The following is a 16,050-nucleotide window of genomic DNA, read 5'->3' as shown; positions in this document are numbered from 1 at the left end:
TTTTTTCTTTTTCTATTTTTTTTCTTTGTTGGTAACCTCTTTACAGATTACACAGCAGAAAACAAATCTTTTAGAAAATAAACTGTCTGAATTTTTCCTTAAATATTTTCACAGAATTTACTTTGAGCAAAGTTTTATCCTTGAACAACAGATTTTTATCTTTCAAATGTCTATCTTTAACCTTGTGCTGGAAAATTCACTTAAAATAGCATGACTAACATTTCCAAGAAATGCATCCATGATTACATTGAAGTAAACAAAGAAATAAAATGAAAAGAGAAATATTATTGCTCTTCTTATTCTTATTAAAAATATTCAGAGATAGGGAGACAGAAGGTACATAGATTTAAGGTAAAGTTAATGATGTAATACATATGATATAGTTTGGCTGTGTCCCCAATCAAATATCATCTTGATTTCAGTTCCCACAATTCCCACATGTTGTGGGAGGTACCCAGTCTGAGATAACTGAATCATGGGGGTAGTTCTTTCCCATGCTGTTCTTGTGACAGTAAATGAGTCTCAAGAGATCTGAGGTTTTAAAAATGGGAGTTTCCCTGCACAAGGTCTCTCTTTTCCTCCTGCCATCTATGTAAGATGTGACTTGCTCCTCCTTGCCTTCTGCCATGATTGTGAGGCCTCCCCAGACACATGGAACTGTAAGCCTATTAAACCTCTTTCTTTTGTAAATTGCCCAGTCTCTGATATGTCTTTATCAGCAGCGTGAAAACAGTATGATATGTAAATACAATGTATTTACATATTTATTTAAAAAGTCCTCCTGGAAAGTCTGCAGGTATTTCTGGACTGCCTTCAAAACATAGTAAGTAGTAGCTAAAGGAGCAGGAAGAGATGGGAAAAAAAAGAAGTAGAAATTCTATTTTTTTTCTTTTTTTGTTGAAACAGGGTCCAGCTCTATTGCCCAGGCTGGAATACGGTGGTGCAATCTCAGCTCACCGCAGCCTCGATCTCCAATGCTCATGCCATCCTCCCACTTCAACCTCCCAAGCAGCTGGGACTACAGGCATGTACCACCATGCCGGGATAATTTTGTTTACTTCTTGGAGAGATGAAATCTCACCATGTTGCCCAGGCTGGTCTCTAACTTGGTCTCATGCAATCCTCCCACCTCGGCCTTCCAAAGTGCTGGGATTACAGGTGTGAGCCACTGCACCCAGTGTGAAGTAGAAATTCTAAAGCACAGATGTTGCAGGAAGTTCAGGGCAGGGTTTCAGAAAACTGTGGGTTTCCTAGTTGCCTCTTTTTATTACCTTTACCTTTCTGTCAAATTGTCAAAGATAATTTTTTTACATTTATTTGACTCATCAGCAGTTTTTTAACCTCTCCCCAATTCAATATATTTTAAACTCTGTGGTATACAGTAAACCCATAGTGTAATTTTAAAACTTGTTTAACTTTGATCTACTTTGACCTTTCCTCCAATTCTTGTCTGAGGATGTGGCAGGCATTTGTTGTTTTCAGATTGCAACCTCTCCTTCATCTTTCTATGGCAACAGTATCTCATCTGCCTAGAATGAATGGTTCCATGGTTCCTCACCATGTTCTTTCCATGTACTGCACCCTCCCTGCACTTCAGGAACTGAAAGGAAGGGTCAGGATAGCCAGTCCCACTGGCCACAGTTACTAGTTCAGGAATGAGCTCATGACCCAAGTCAACCATTGCAGTCAACTAAATACAGTTCTAGGCCTTTGATTTGAGCTAGTTGGGAAGCAGGTTCTTTCTTTCTGCTAGATTAAGTCTTCTGGTCTGGCTGTAAACCTGCAACTTACAGGGACTGCTGCATGGACTCAAATAATTGAGCCAACTCAAAGAGATAGGGCAGAAAAATGAATCTTGGAATATTACTTAAAACCTTTAAGGAATATGAGCCAATATATAACTGTTTTTCCTTATTTTACTTGAGAACCTAGTTTTAATTTTAAAATGGGGACTTCTAATCATGTTATGAGTCATTCACCTAATCCCCCTGATTTTTTATTTTCGTTGCATTAAACTAGTTTGTAAATTGTACCCTACAGGTAAACTAACACTTTATTTCCCCCCAGTAGTGAATTCTGGCATTAAACAACTGAGAGGAAGGTGCTAAAGTGGATGGCTCCCTTTATGGAAGAATGATGGATGGTAGAAACTCTATTGGGGGAAGGAAAAGAAGGTAGGTAACTCCTTATAATCTCCCTGTCAACTTAACTGCTGACTAAAAAACTAACGTTATTTGCTAGTAAGAAACACCTTAACTCTTAACTGCCTTTACTAGGATGCCCCAAGCTAGGGATTGCCTAGGAAAATAGAACCCGGGATTTATCAGGTATGGCTTCGGGGGGATGGGAGGGTCATGTCATGAAAGCTATGCCATTCCCTCAAATTGTTTAGTATTTTAAAAGTTCTGAATTTATTAATCTGAATCAGAATCTGTGAGCTGCCATTGATGATCCAGATAGGTCTTTGCATTGTCTAAGCCTTTTCCTTGACTACATCCTTGAAATTATTTAGTAAAGTTTGATAGGTAAAATCTCTGATTCCCGAGAGTCTGATTTGACAATTGGGTCCTGTAAATTAGCTCAATGACCTAAGTGGATAGAGGTTTTACGCGTTACTAAAGCTACTAGCTAAGCCTGGCCTTTAAGGGAGATCAGTGAGGGTCTCTCTAAGTGTCTTGCATAAGCATCAAAATATATTTAATTTGTGTCACACAAGAGCCTGGGTGATTAATATGTGTGGCTTCTGCATCTACCATTTGAATAATGTTAGAAATAATTTGTTGAAATGGGAATTTTATGGCCTCATTGTTAAACGAGTCCTAAAGATTACCAACAAAATCATCATGGCAAGTATGACCACATTCCAGCAGGATATGCCTCATCATCAGTGCAAGCCTTGAAAAAGAGGTGAAGAAAACAGATATGGAAACTTTGACCTTTCACTGATTTCTAGAGTACAACAGTTGGAGTTGAAAGGGCCAAGGATATCGAGAATTAATTCTTTCTTTGAAGAATATGAATCTTTGATTTGCTATAATTCCTATAATAAAGGAAGAATGTCCTTTTCACCTGAAGCCTAGTGGGAATGGCTTCACAAAGATCAGTCAGATTTTGGGAATCAATGAAACAGATACATTCCTCCTTCTTAACTAAACTGCTTCTCAATGCATCCCCCTCTCACTCCATCAATAACGGGGAACAAGAAATCTCAAACAGCCGGTAGTTGGGGAGAAGTCAGTCGAGTGAAAAAATAAAGCCCACCAAGGAGGCCACTAATCTGAAGGAGATAAAATCCTGGAAAAGAAGAGGTTCAACCCTAAACTAAATTATAGGTTTTTTTTTTTTTAAATTCCTTGGATCTTAATACATTGATTAGCAAAAAAAAAAAAAATTGATCTGTAACAGTGGCTGTAAGTGATCAGAGGACATTTAATTTTATGAGGGAGAGTGAATAGTTACGAAGATTGTCCATATTTTCACCCATGGTTGAAGGAAGAGCCAGCATTTAGAAGGGATTTGAATGATCAGTGGGGATGGGAGGATAGGCAGTTAGAAGGCAGAATAAGATACTTATCTGACTTGAATATTTTTTTTCTTAATATCACCAAAAAACATATACTTGTCATATTCCTTTTCTATAATTTTTGGTGATGTAACTGTGATAAAAGACAAATCTCAAATATAAGTATAAAAATTGGGCTAGGAGATGTAGATGTATTTAAATAACTCCTTCTGTTGGAAGGGCCCAAGATCATAGGCCCTTCCCAGGGTGATCTATGCCCAGTGTCGGTAGACATGGGATATAAACACTTGGGCCTCTTTCCCCAGCTAGGAGAATCTGGAGGTTCCTCTCAGCCTTAGAGCTCCGCATAGGGTTGACTGAGGTCAATGTTGAGACTGCATCACAGCCATCATCTTGCTTTGTCCACTTCTCCTTCCTCCCTTTCCCTTTCCTTCACTGGTGCTGATTCTACAATTTCTCATAAATCTTCAGCATACTACACCCATCTCAGAGCTGGCCTCATGAGGAAGTCGCGCTGCCACAGGAACCATTGTCATCTCTGTGTCAAGTTCACGAAGTTCACAAATAAGCAAAGAGGTGTGCACTACTATTTGACACTTAGGTATATTGGAGCACAATTTGACATGAATAATTATTAGGGTTTACATTTATTTTCTTAATTGTGTTCAAATGTACTTCCTTTAAGTTCCTAGAAGAAATACATTTTATTATATTGGTATAAATTATGTGGAAGTTTTTAGAGGAAATGTAATGCTGTGTAAAGTGAAATAAAATAGTTTCTATCTTCACTGCCTTAAAAGAGACATAAAAATATAAATCTAATTTAGAAGTTTCAATAGTTTATTAGTTTTACCTATTTAAGCTAATTTGAACTCCCTAAATGTAGTTTTTCATTTGGGAGGAAACATTGTTTTGTGTGTGATGAACACTTAGATAACTTTCAAGAAGGATATAAAACTGATATATATCTTCACTCACTTGCAAGATAAAATAAGACATTTCTATTCATGTTCATTGATTCATTTATTTTTTTGGTTAAATATACTTCTGTTTATTTAAGTCACTTGTTTTAAGTTTTTATTAAGATGACAACACATTTCAAACTGAGAGCATTTTAAATAAATATTCACCATTGCCAATATAGTTTTTTAAGAGTCTGCAAATAGAAAGCAAGGTAATTTTTTTCTGTGTTTTCCAGACTTGTGACAAAGAGCTAGGTGAAAAGCGGGGAAAAAGGAAGAAAATAGGGAAGCACCAGACTAAACCGGAGGAAAGAGGACATTTAAAACTTCTTCCTTTTGTGTTCAGAGCTCACAATATAAAAAAAGATACGGTTAAAAAAAGTTGTGATGCTCATAAAAAGCAACATTTTATTTTCAAATCAATTACATTAATCATACAATTACCCCATAGCCAGTAAGAATCACATATACATGAAAGCAAAATGCTGTTTAATTGAATAAAACAATGTCACACATATGCCCAAAAACAATAGAGTAAATAAGAGTTTCCCCAACAATGGCAGAGAGAATAATTTTCATGTTGAGCTTTATTGCTCTCTGGAACAGTAGCTCCCCCGAGCAGAGAACCATAACAGAATTAAGGAAAGATATTTCCATTCCAGAGACCAGACATTTGGAGGACAGTGAGTATAAATCATGAACCTGGCCAAGTATTTTATTTCTTATTGGATTCTTGACTGTTTCTTACTTTCATCATTTTGTGAGTCATGACTAACGGTGCTTATGCTCATCTACAGTAATTGATTCTGAGAGAAATTTCTCCAAGGATTCCTGCAGCTCTCCTTTGAACATACGAAGAGGGAACATTCTTTCAGTCCCACAAACTACTGAGGTAGAGACAGAGAACCCCAGACTGGAGGGCTTTGATTTCACCCTGCACATCTAAGGGCACAAATTGGTTCCAGGTCAGGATCATATGAACATAATCTGACTTGAGTGTCTCTGATCATTCCAGAATTGCATTGGAATGCAGACTTATATTCCTGAGAAACAGGAATGAGAAGCACAGTGGAATTTTGCAAAGGAAAGAAACAGAACTTGAACTCAGTAGTCATAGGTCCCAGTCCTTGCCTAGCTGTAATATTGGGCAAGTCATGTAAATTCTCAAGGCAGAGTTTTCCTTTTGGCAAACAACAGATAGAATATAAATATGTGTTGCCAGGTCAGTGGACATTTCAAGGACAGTTTCATTTTTATGCAAAGTCATCTAATTTTAAATGCTCTATTATTTTTTTTTAATTGTATAAGCTTAAGAAAAGGTATTGGACAAGACTTATTTAGGACAGACAAAGCACTATTTCATTTTTTTTTCCCTCTGGCCTTCCCAGCTCCGATTCTCAAAAAATAAAAAAATAAAAAAAAGTCAGCTTTCAATCCCTATTTTTCTCTATTTTTTAATTATCACACCATACACTTCAATCGGTCTTCTGCTCCATCACCTCATGAAAAGGATCTCTATTAAAAACTCTCAAGACTTCACGTCACTAATGAAAATGGACATTGTTTTTTTCTGTATTTTACCTGACCTGTAAGTAGCATTTGAACATCTCAAGGAACCTTTCCTTCTTGAAATCATCATTTTATTCGGCTTCATTGACACATAATCTGCTTTCCTCTGATCTCTCTGGATGCTCCTTCTCAGTAGCCTTTTGAAAATGTTTCTTCCTCCTCCCTCTGTCCTTTAAATATTGTATTTTTAAAACTTTCTCTAGCCATTTTCTTTTTTCAATCCATATTATCCATGCTAATGTCTTCAAGTACTCTTTGTACAACAAATGAATCCCAAATGTGTACCTCTATGAACTATTAGAATCAACTGCTTTCAAAACATCTTGTTTTTAGGCCATTCAAACTCAACATGCTCAAAACTCAACTAGTGATCTTTTCCTTAAAACTTGGTCCTCTTTCAGGATTTTATATCTCCACACCTGTTATTCATATTATCAGTTGGTCAAGTTAGAACCCTAGGACTTAATTGCTGTTGTGATTGCTTTTGTACCTAGAATTTCTAATCCATTTGCTTCTATATTTCTTACACATTCTGTTTCTCTCCATCTGCACTGCTGTCACCTTGGTCCAAGCAACAATCTTTGCTCTTGAAATCACCCCCACTCTTTCCTTTTTTTTTGAGACAGAGTCTTGCTCTGTCTCCAGGCTGGAGTACAGTGTTGCAATCTCAGCTCACTGCAACCTCTGCCTCCCAGGTTCAAGCGATTCTCCTGACTCAGCCTCCCGAGTAGCTGGGACTACAGGCATGTGCCACCATGCCCAACTAATTTTTGTATTTTTAGTAGAGACCATGTTGGTCACGATGGTCTCGATCTCTTGACCTCGTGATCCACCTGCCTTGGCCTCCCAAAGTGTTGGGATTACAGATGTGAGTCACCACGCCAGGCCCACTCTTTCCTTTTTAACGTATTCAATAGAAATAGTGATTTGTTAAACAAAAAACTGATTATGTCTCTTTCCCATTCAAAATCATTTATGGTTTGCTAGCTTTTTTGGAGCAAAATATTTTTTCAATTTAATGGTTATAGAACCTGTCTGATGTGACCTCCCTTTCTCTCACTAGCTTTGCCTTGAATTGTTTTTCACCTTGCATACTGCCCTGTGGCTTTTCTATCAGCTCCTAGATTTACTAGGGTTCTTTCTGCCTCAGGTCTTTGACTTGGACTACACGTTCTTTTCTTGACACCCTTCCACATTTTCACTCACTTGTACTCATCATTATCTCAACTGCAAAGACTTTATTGACCCTCCAGACATGGTCAAGTCTCCTTTGTTTGCACTCTTGTAGCCTTGTATATCTCTCCTCTTGGCACTTAACCACAGCATATAATCATACCTGTGTCCTGGTTTGGTTACTGTGGGTTCCCAACTGGTCTGTAAGCTCCATAAGAAATGGTACTACAATTTTTGTTTATCATTATATTCCAAATGTCTAGCATAGTTCCCGGTATTTAGAAAAGGTTCAGTCAATACTAATTGAACGAATGAATGATTTTGAATAGGTTTTTCTTTCAGATTTTAATATTTTTACATAATTAGAAATTGCAAAAGTATGTTTTGTGATTCATAGAATAGCAACCTGTTCTTTCTCCCATCCAGGTCTTGGAATGTGGCATCATGAATTCTATTCTGCTGTCTACAGGAGACATATGTCTGGATAGATGTTTATTTTAATACCACTTTTAAGGAAGTTAGAGAAACATTTATTTCTTTTTCCTTGAGGCACTGACTTTGGAACAAGTGTTTAAATCTGTAACTTTAGTGCCTGGTATCTTGCCCCTGTTTAAGGCAATGATCAGGAATGGGGTTGGGGAGGCTACATACTTCCATCATCTCCTTATCTAATAAGCCACTTTTATTCCAATTTCAATGGTAATCTGAACTACCTTTCTTCCCTCTTTTCTATTCCCCCATTGCTACCTGTCCTCCAAATGCTTTTCACTCAATCCTCTTCAACTGCTCTATTGATGAAGAACTTTCACTTACACACACAAAATTTTCTATAGAAACTTCTGGGCTCTTGAAAACCCCTTGTGATGTAGCAACCATCTCAGATCACTTTCTTATAAACCCAGAATAGATTATTGGTTCATTACTTAGAAGACCCTGTGACCACCACTTCCAAGTTCTTTGCTTCCTTATCTTTATGCCATTTCCTCAGTGTAGTCCCATGTCTTTTTTCCTATCATTACCTTGGAGTATATAGCAAGACACCTGAAAGCATTCAGACTCACAGACATGAGCCTTAGCTGGGATTTTAGTTGGGCTAGAAACTGTGAGAGCATAGCTCTGGTTAGTGTCCTTCTGATTGCTCCCTGGAGTATCTTTGTAAAACTTCCTGTCACTCCTTGGAGACTTTTACTCACTCCACTGCTGTCACTTTGTCCTCTTTTTCACAAGGAAACTGACATATAAACTTGGTTAAGTTTCTTCCATTTGAAAAACAATTAGGCAATGCTTCCTGGAGTCTCTGTCCATCTCGAAACATTGTTCTTTATAATTGCTTTACCCCTTGGTAGGGAAGTGTGAAATTATTTGACTAGACTTATTCATTTCACATTCTTTTCCCAACCAACTGAATCTGGCTGTCCTTATGACTTCAATTTATGGTGGAGGTTGTCTATATTCCCTTAACTGCTGACTCCTAAAGATGGTTGGAGATACATAGATATTCTCTTCTCCTTTGACTTCTGAACTACTGTTAATGTCCCTTGCAAATTTCTTTTTGAATTTCTTCCTTCACTTCAGATCTTTGACCCTCATTCTTTCCCAGCTACTTTTTCTATGTTCTTCCCCATCTTAGTCTGCTTTAATAGTGTCTCTTCTCCCACATTTTAAAATATGAGATTGCTAATGACTCATTGTCAGTTGTTTTGTTTTAAACAGCATCCTAGCAATTTTATCTGCATTCCTGTGTTTGATTACTGTCTACACACTTTGGCTGTCTTCTGTGGTGGTGAATAGCTTGCACTCAGGGAGCAAATAACTTAATTGGAATTGTGATGTTGCTACTTCTTTCCTGAATGTGCATGAACAAGTCACTTCACATCTTGTAACTTGGTTATATTATTTGCTATTCCCCAATACTATTGAACAGCTTGAATTTGTTCCACAGAATAAAAACCAGAAAACAACTTTTCTAATATTCTTTGTTATAACTGGGACTGTAAGACACACCCAAGACTCTGTCAATCTGACTACTTGTGCAAGCTCGGGATTTTGGAACTAGTGACACAGAAAAGCAGGAGCATCTGGTATGAGTGGGGTTAGGGACATCCAGTTTCAGATGCTTTAGGGGCAGAAGTTCTAGTAGTAGAATCTGTGGTCTGGCTTTGGGGAGGAGATTTTGGGTGCTTGGACATCAGTGTGCAGTGGTGGTAACAGGGCCATCTCAAGGGGAGCAGGGTCTCCAGTGAATTTGCAGCCTTTGTACCTTGTGGTTTGCTGTGTAGATTCTAAGACCTCCTGTGACAGCAAGAAGCTGACTAACTACCCTTAATAGATTTATTTTCTGCTAAAATAACTAACATGGCTTTTCCACAACAAGATGCCATTTCTTCCGTCTAATGAGACTGTTTTTGCCCTGTTTGACGAACCTAGAATGGCTTTGCCAGGTGCAAATACCTTGTAAGGGTAAAGAGGATTCTCCTGATGACGTCACATCATGGCATCTCATAACCGTTAATCAGTAATGGCTAGATCTTGTTAGTGACCTGTTTTTTTTTTTTGTTGTTGTTCTGTTTTGTTTTGTTATGGTTCATGAGCTGAGGTTCGCTTTTATGTTTCTAAATTATATCAATTTAAATGGTTTTTATAAGTGCCCACATTATATCTTAGATTTCATCTCAGCTTAAAATATTGACTGTTTTGCTCTTTAAGAAAAAGTTCGCTGGTCCTTGATCCAGGTTCTGAGGAAAGAAGTCCTAAATTTCTGGAGGTAGAAATGATGGATTGGCTTTGTTCTTTACTACCTAATTACTTTCGGCTAAACTTGTCCCGCAAAAGGGACTTCTTTCATGCATTATTAATGTAGCTGTTATCCTAAAGGCAGGGAGAGGGTAGTATGTTTGGAACACAGGCACCCCATGAGACTGTCATGTTCAATGATAAAAATTTGTGGAAGATTGTAAGCCAGTCATTACAGGGGTGTGCAAACATGTTAAAAAAAATTGTCGCCTAAAAAGTAGACCCTCTGGCCTCTGACCTCTGAGGAATACGTTTGGGTTACGTCAACTGATAAAGAACCCTAACCAAATGAGCAGTTGGCTGAGGGTAAAACAAACAAACAAAACAAAAACATGGTTTACATGAAGGAGGAGAAATGTTATAAATTCTAAATGCACCCTTGTGACTACTTATAGTATTTACATGTTTTTTTTTTTCTTTCATCTGTTATGTATGCATTTGACGATTCTAGTATATCTCCCCCTTTTGCTTTTTCTCTTTTATATAGAATATCTTCAGGTGGGAAACTTGATCTCTTAACTCATAGTTTACAGAATATCCAGCAACTAGAGACACGTATTGATAGGTGACAAAGTGCTAGCAGCCCTCACTCTCAGCGCCTTCTCGGCCTCAGTGTCCAGTCTGGCGGCGCTTGAGGGGCACTTCAGCCTGCCGCGGCACCATGGGAGCCCCTCTGTGGGCCGGAGCCCCCTCCCTCTGCTTGCCGGGAGGTGTGGAGGTAGAGGCGCCGGCGGGAAACGGGGGTTGCGCGCTGTGCTCGCGGGCCAGTGTGAGTTCCGGCGAGCACGGGCTCGGGCTCTGCGGGCCCAGCACACGGAGCGGCCGGCCCCGCCTGCCCAGGGCGGTGAGGGGCTTAGCACCCGGGCCACCAGCTGCGGCGGTTGTGCTAGGGCCCCCAGCAGTGCCGGCCTGCTGGAGCTGCACTCAAATTCTCGCCAGGTTTGGCTGCCTCCTGGCCGGGCAGGGCGCGGGACCTGCAGCCCGCCCTGTCTGAGCTCCTCCCCTTGTGGTGGGCTCCCGCGCGGCCTGAGCCTCCCCGAGGGGCGCCGTCCCCTGCTCCTGCTCTGTGGCGCCTGGTCCCATCGACAGCCCAAGGGCTGAAGAGTGCAGGAGTGACTCGGGACTGGCGGGCAGCTCCGCCTGCAACCCTGTTGCAGGATCCACTGGGTGAAACCCTTTGGGCTCCTGAACTGGATGGGGACTTGGAGAACTTTTATATCTGTATGTGCACCAATCAGCACTCTGTGTCTAGCTCAGGGTTTGTAAATACACCAGTCAGCACTCTGTGTCTAACTCAGCCTTTGTGAATACACCAACTGGTACTCTGTATCTAGCTAACCTAGTGGAGACTTGGAGGACTAGCACTCTGTGACTCTCTCTAGCTCAAGGATTGTAAATGCACCAATCAGTACTCTGTGTCTAGCTCAAGGTTTGTAAATACACCAATCAGCACTCTGTGTCTGCACCAATTGGTACTCTGTATCTAGCTAACTCTGTATCTAGCTAACTAGCACTCTGTGACTCTGTATCTAGCTCCAGGATTGTAAACGTACCAATCAGCACTCTGTCAAATCAGACCAATCAGCTCTCTGTAAAGTGGACCAATCAACGCTCTGTAAAATGGACCAATGAGCAGGATGTGGGTGGGGCCAGAAAAGGGAATAAAAGCAGGCTGCTGGAGTCAGCAGTGGCAATCCTCTCTGGTCACCTTCCACGCTGTGTGGAGTTTGTTCTTTGGCTCTTTGCAATAAATCTTGTCGCTGCTAGCTCTTTGGGTCCACGGTGCCATTATGAGCTGTAACACTCACTGTGAAGGTCTGCAGCTTCACTCCTAAAGTCAGCCAGACCGTGAACCCACCAGAAGGAAAAAGCTCCAGACACATATGAACTTCTGAAGGAGCAAGCTCCCGACACACCATCTTTTAGAACTGTAACACTCACCGCGAGGGTCCGGGGCTTCATTCTTGAAGTCAGTGAGGCCAAGAACCCACCAATTCCGGACACAGTATGACAAAACTAGATTAGTAATGATCTTGGATGGAATGATCTTGGGGTAATGATTATTCACAAGTCCTGCATTTGGCTTTTTGATGGAAGACTGTAATGCCTCCCTCTGAGGACAGCATAAAGAAATTTTTATTAGGGGAGTGATAATTGAATCATATTTGGAAGAATATATTCTTGCCATTTGCACATTTAAATAATAAAGCAGGGTGTAAATATAAATAAGTACACTTTAATGGACATTTACAAATTATCGATTGCTACCTGCTACCTATAAACACTGTTTCTATTCCTAGAGTATTTTTCTTTCTTTATGAGCTCATTATTTCGTAGAATTAAAGTCACAAATCCACTCCCTCAATACCTTGCTTCATTACTGGAGGGTAATCATGCCAACCTGCCAGGGACTTTAATTTGAAAGCCAGTCATGCAAATAAGGAGGTGGCATATGGGATCTATCTTGAGGGGGACAGCAGTTACACTGTGTCTCTAGAAGTTGGAGGGGTTCTACGAAGAGGATCCAGCGTTCAGTGACCGAAGTGAGAGAGGCAATTTTGTGTGGCTGGACCCTGTGGAGGAGTCAGTGGTGTAGCCAGGAAAAGATTTCTGCTAGTCGTTTGGACTTTGTTTCCGGCTGCATGCACTCCACATCTAATCATCTGGCCCTCTTGAGGGTCTACAAACTGTCTAATATTTTATTTAATAGGATCATTTATTATTAAATTAGCTAAAGTCACTTACATATGTATTTTCATTCAAGAACCCTGATTAATACACTGTTCTGTAGCATCACAACCATGTTAGCTTTTGCATTGTAACCATCCAAATCCAAGACTTACTGTCTTCAGAAAATAATAACTTCTTAGCTAATTATTCGGTGAATCATATTTTTTGTTGTTGTTGTTGTTACTGCTAGTTTTACTTAGGCTCATTGGTGTGGGAGCAGTCACCTGGCTGATCTACCGGGAAATGGGTGGTCTCTGCTGGCCTCACTCCCATGAGTAGAGGTTGGTGTTGGCTATCAGCAAATGTGAAAGTGGTGGGTTAAGCATATGCTCCCCGCAGGCTTTCCTAAGCTTATTATTGTGTGAAAAGTGCAAATACTTTTGAAACTTCTGCTTGTACCACATTTGATAATGCTTGTGCCTCATTGAACAAAACAAATCACACAGCCACACCCAGATTTAATAAGTGAAGAAATAGAATCTATCCTTTACGAAGTTACATTACAAACAGGTGTGCAAATATGTGGCCTGTTTTGCAGTCTCTTTACCAAAATATATTTTGTATGTTTGTTTCATTTGATTCTTGGATTCTTTAATGTACTGTCTTTGAAGCTTCTACACCTTTGAATATGCTATTCTCTCTTCTAGGTTACTACAGGTTGAGCATCCCTAATCTGAAAATCTAAAATCCAAAATGCCTTCAAAACTAAAAATTTTTGAGCACAGACATGATGCCATAAGCAGAAAATTCCGCACCTGATCTTGTTACTGGCTACAGTCAAATGCATTCAAAACTTTGTTTAATTCACAAAATTATGAAAAATAATGTATAAAATTGCTTTCAGGCTATGTGTATAAGATACCTCATTATGCATATGCAAATATTCCAAAATCTGAAAAAAATTCGAAATCTGAAACATTTTTCTTCCCAAGCATTTCAGATGAGGAATAATCAACCTGCATTTACCCTTAGTCTTTCTGGGTAAATCACTGGGATTTACCCAAATCCATAGTTCAAGACTCTATTTCTTCCAGATATTGTGAATTGTGAATTCTTATCTGAATTCTACAAAATGTGGATGTATCACTTATGGTACTTTTTACATTGCACTTCATCATTAAAGGTCCATTGAACAATTTCCCAGAGGGTGGGGATTTCTCTAGCACAATGTTCAGCAAATGGGAACTGGTGGATAAACTGCTACTGAATGAGGTTTACATTCACATTACTGTGCTGCTTTTTCTTCTGGGGCTCGTTAGCAACGACTTGTGTCCTGGCAGTACCTTTCTGCAGCGCTGAGGGATTTCCAGTTTTCGAAGACGTCTTTATAAGAATAATCTACCATACCTATGTGAGGCCTAGACCGTTATTGTGTTGATCACAACGTTAATCCATGGGTGAGCTATAGCTGGACCCATGACCTGGAGACTTTGACTCTAGAACATTTCTGTAGAATGTTCTGATGACCATAATCCCTGTGTCTCCTTTTAAATAACTATACAACAGACTATAAAATGCAATCTTGATAGCATAACTCTATTCTGGATTATTTGGATAGTCATGGCTTACGTTTAGTCTGTTTTTTGCCTCAATGGATTTCAATGATATGTGCTTTCCTTTTAGTTTCGGAAAAGTGGGAGATAGTCATCCATTTCACCCAGCTCACTTCTTCTAATAAGCAGAACAGCATGCTCATCAGCCATGTATTTACCCTTTACCCTTTCAGTGAACTTGGTGAAGTTGAGGAAATACAATTCTTTCCAAAGAATGAGACTAAAAATAAGATTGCATACATTCTGGCAGCTCTCTTAGTTCTAGACAAAGATGAGAAATCTTTTAGAACTCAGAGGACTATTCAGGGACTTTCCCATTACCCTAGACTGGCCAAAATATTTTGTTATTTTCCCTTTCCCCTTCCCCCAACTTTCCTCCAAATCTGAGCCAAATCAGATAGTCCTGGAGAGGGAGGATCTCCTTTCCTCACCCTCTTTGTGGTAGGATAATGGAAAATGCTCTGTTGGTCAGATCTGGGCTCCTGGCAGCTGCTGTGTTGGCAACAATTAGGGAAGATTTTGAACTAAATGTCTGGCTGCTGAAAGTTTTTGGATTTGGGGTTTGATGTTATCGAAAAAATTCATCTGGTCAGATGCAGAAACATATTGTTTAATCTAGCAGGAATGCAAGCAGGTTGTCCTTCACAGTGCATTTCAGAGCGCTCTGTCTTTTTTTGTGGTGAAGTCTACAGCAGTTGCTCTGTGTAATTCGAGACGGGTATGTCTGGGGATGGAGTACTCCACCACATTTCAGTTTAGTCTGTTTCAACCCTTAGGCATTCTGAAGAGATTTCTCAAATGAATGAAACAGTGGTTAAATTTCCTGGTCTGTATTGCAAAGTTTAAATTGTTATACTGATCTTAAGTTAATTCTCACTCCACGATAAGATTCCAGATATTTAGTGCAGGCATCATTTTTATACACACACACAAAATGACCTTAGTATGAGGATCTATTGCTATTACTCATTCAAAGTACTTTAATTGCATGACAAAATATTATTTCTAATAATAAGCTATTTTGGCCCAAATTGACCAATCTATTTATGTCTGTTTTGTTATGATTTTAATTGTTAAGAAATATATAAATATGGAAGTCATCAATTTAATGCACAGTCTTTACTTTTTAAAATATAAAGATTGTAGTGAATTGGACATATATCTCTTCTAAAACACAGAAACACAGCTTAATTTTAGAATCCTTGTTAAGGAGGGAAACATGGGTAACCTTGTCTACATGCTGTCTTAATCAGTTCAGGCTGCTATAAAAGAATATACAATTGCCTGGGTGGCTTAAACAATGAAAATTTATTGCTCACAGTTATGGAGGCTGGGAAGTTCAAGATCAAGGTGCTGGCAGATTTGGAGTCTGGCGAGGACCTGCCTCCTGCTTCACACATAGCAATCATACTGTGTCCTCACATGATGGAAAAAAGAGAGCTGTTTTGACGTCTTTTAAAATGGCACTAATCTTCCTCTTGAGGACTCCACCCTCATGACCTGATCACCTCCCAAAGGCCCCATCTCCTAAGACAATCACATTGGGGGTTTGAATTTTCATTAATGAATTTCCAGCAGGCTCTGAAATTGAGGTAACAATTAATAGCCTACCAACCAAAAAAAGTCCAAGACCAGATGGATTCACAGCTGAATTCTACCAGAGGTACAAGGAGGAGCTGGTACCATTCCTTCTGAGACTATTCCAATCAATAGAAAAAGAGGAAATCATCCCTAACTCATTTTATGA

At 39.4% G+C, this 16,050-nt stretch overlaps 1 long non-coding RNA gene across 1 annotated transcript in view; it reads left to right on the top strand.

Annotated features, from left to right (window-relative positions):
• The window catches only part of LOC144340929 (uncharacterized), a 167,319-nt gene that overhangs the window by 51,108 nt on the left and 100,161 nt on the right, over positions 1-16,050 (top strand). Inside the window, exon 2 of the long non-coding RNA XR_013417481.1 lies at positions 2,068-2,174. This is a non-coding gene — a long non-coding RNA (uncharacterized LOC144340929). The remainder of the gene's footprint in view (positions 1-2,067; positions 2,175-16,050) is intronic.

The sequence above is a fragment of the Macaca mulatta genome, chromosome 5 (genome assembly GCF_049350105.2).
Source record: "Macaca mulatta isolate MMU2019108-1 chromosome 5, T2T-MMU8v2.0, whole genome shotgun sequence".
In the NCBI taxonomy this organism is placed as follows: Eukaryota; Metazoa; Chordata; class Mammalia; order Primates; family Cercopithecidae; genus Macaca; species Macaca mulatta.
This window is presented reverse-complemented; position numbering and strand designations above follow the sequence as displayed.